The following is a 3248-nucleotide window of genomic DNA, read 5'->3' on the forward strand; positions in this document are numbered from 1 at the left end:
ATAGCGGTATTTTAATCAATATACTAAAATATATATTATTATTCAAGTAATATTGTTTAATTTCCACTTAAAATGAAAGTTCAAAAATAATCTACTTATCTGAACCTTATCTGGTTTATAGTGGCGCAGCCAGAGAGGACAGAGAGATAAACATATCCTTTGTGCTAAATGAAATACAGTATTGCGATTTTTTCCGTAGATAAATAGTGATTAAAAAAACAAAAACATCAGAAACAAGTTGCTTAACTTTCCCGACGACATTTAAAATTTTGGTAATAAAAATTTATTATTATTAATTATTATAAAATGTCAATATGGTTAAATTTGAAAGTAGAGAAATATTTTATAAAAAAATTGTAAATCTAATGTGAGTTATCCGGGGGGTACAAATTCGAAGAATTTGTATTACTTAATCGGCACAGATTAAGTGAAATCTGTTCTCATGGTTTCGGATCGAAAAATCCGATCTCTAGTCGAAGGATGGCATTAAGGGCTTTTAAAACGGATCCAAATCTTGAGATTCAAATCCACGTCAGAGTGATGACACCAGTTAATCAGATTTGTATTACGCGGATTAACACGCGTATGGAATAATTTAGGACATGATAAGATGTTTTTGATGCAGAAACTTGTGAGACTATTTCTTTAACAATAGAACAAATATTTAATAAGCAAAATAAAATTATACAAAATAGACCTTCGAATAAAGGTATTTATCGCGGAGAGAGACAGAGTTCACAATTTCTGTAAAAATCATACTACCTCAGACATTTCTCTTATCTTCTGTATTGCGAATGTTGTCTCTTTGGTTAGTTCTTTGATGGCACATCAATAAACATTTTCTTTTCTGTATTTAACAATTTAATAACACATTTTTAACAGACTTTGGGAATCGGTTATGGGCGTTGGCCGTAGGAAGATGATGTGGAATACGTCTTCCGTCTCTCGAATTTCGTGGCGTACTCCCAGAATAATTCCGAATTCTTTCTCTTTCAGACTAGTTTTCACCAATCAGTATCTCGTATTTTTCCACCTGAACACGAAAAAAAAGGATTTACCGAGGAGTTGACTGTTCCCAGGGTGACTAAAATTTTAAAAGATAAGGGAATACAAAAAGGATGTCGATCTTCCGTTGAAGGAAGTGACTTTTACCAGTTTCCTTCGTTTTTGAAAATATAATTTTTCCATCAAAACCGTAGAATATGTTCGTCTAAAATGTACTATTTCGGTTAACTTTTTAAATAATTACAGGGCGGTGGGTGGTTTAAATCTCACACTAATAACGAGTGAAATCGTCATTAAGTTTGACCTTACTCGAGATACGACACCCTTCAACTACCCACCTATTCGACTTTTAAATCACTAAAATTTAATGGCATCGACCCCCTGTTATTTTCACTGAAATGATATGTGTGTTTGTACTAACAATATATATAAAAAAAAACGACAAACGCCGAACTTTTGTTTCTTGATTAATTAATTTGCATATCTACGCAATATAAATTACTTTATAATGTTAGAAACATCTACTAATATTCTTAAATATCAATATGTTTGTACATTTTATTTACAATTTTAAATTAATTTTTACAATAAAAAATTGTTAACCTCGAACGTAAAGATGTAATTTGCATAACGAGCGTGCAAAAACAATTTCTTTACACTTAAATCTTAAATTACTCCGATTCCACGTGACAGATCACGACAAAAATTTGTACTGACATCCAGTCCACAGTGCTTAGTTTCAAGATAACCCTTAATTGCGCTAGTGGAATAAACTTACACTTAACTACTGGTTGCTCTAGACGGACCAACTTCATTTGTTTGCTTACAATATGTCTAAATAAATTTTGAAATGAAAGTAAGGATGTATTACGGTTCCTAAGTACACAATCTGTTGAAGTAACCCTCAGCAATTTTTGCAGAGTGGTCCACTTGTATGTTGTACAAGTATGAATGTATCACTTCCATACATCGGTTTTTAATGTTTCGATCACACTGATGACAACAGAAACTGCACTGTTTTTCTTGGCAGGCCGAAAACTAGTCCTTCTGTTACTGTTTCTGTTGTCCACTGATTTTGGACACAATTGTCTGGGACTGTTGTGAAAGGATATTCATGTCACGTGTGGATATATCAGAGTCATTGTATGGCCACGTGAAGCAGTTATTTCACCCGTACCTGTTGCCCAACGAATCATCACTAGAAACATTATTATCGTTCATCGATGTCATTACTTTCTTCTGACAAAGTGTTATGCTCACTGTCTTAACAGAGTCCTCCCCTGGTTTCTATCTTTAGAAGCCTCGTAATAATCTTGATATATATAAAATCTGGCAATTTTCTTATTTTAATCAAATCATTAATTTAATATGTAACAGTTGCATTAGGTGCTGGATCTTGTGCTGTTTCTGTACTGCACAAGACACTTATTTTCTCGTTCCAATACTCCACTAATTTGCACAAGTGAAGACAATATGGAGTATAAGCCGCTAATTACCTAAAATTGAAATTAAACGTAAATAAATTCTTACTAATTTTCGATAAAAAGTTAGTTTTTCTTATGTTTGCTAAAATTTCATTGCACCACTACTTATGATAAGGAATGTATATTGCCCTGTATTAGTGGTGTTCAATACTTACTCTGATAACAAAATTTCTCTTGATATAAAAGAATCCACCAATGGATATACCAATTGGATTCTTTCCAAATCTCTTCATGAAATCGTCCATCTGAAACAAAAATTTTACTTCAAACTAAATAATAAATGAAATTTAAACAGTAAACGTTACCTTGAACTTAAACTCTAGAGGAAAAGCCACAGAAGAAATCTTTTCAATATTTATGAAGCTGTCGTACATCTGAAAAAGAAAAAATATTATTATACGTCCTTTCATACAATGAGTTTTTTCTGTTAAATAATAAACAGTTACAGTTAAATGCATAAATAAAAAAATGTTAATTTATCATACTGATCACAATTAATATTAATTGTATATTTATAACTGAAATTCGAAGAAGTTTTCAAGAGTAACTCAAACACTTAAAATCTTGAACATTGTTTTATAAAATCACTTTTCTGATTTCATATTCACCATTCCAAATTACTTCTGTCAAGAAAAGAATCGAATGCACGACGAAAGAGGACAACCAATCTGCATGTCTTCTTTTCCATGTTTCCTAGTAAATTTCTCCATAGAATATCTTAAATTGAATTTCTCGTTTTGATAGAATATTTCTGTTGGG

This window comes from Centruroides sculpturatus, unplaced genomic scaffold (assembly GCF_000671375.1).
Source record: "Centruroides sculpturatus isolate CEXI.00-Female unplaced genomic scaffold, Cexi_2.0 scaffold469, whole genome shotgun sequence".
Classification (NCBI taxonomy): Eukaryota; Metazoa; Arthropoda; class Arachnida; order Scorpiones; family Buthidae; genus Centruroides; species Centruroides sculpturatus.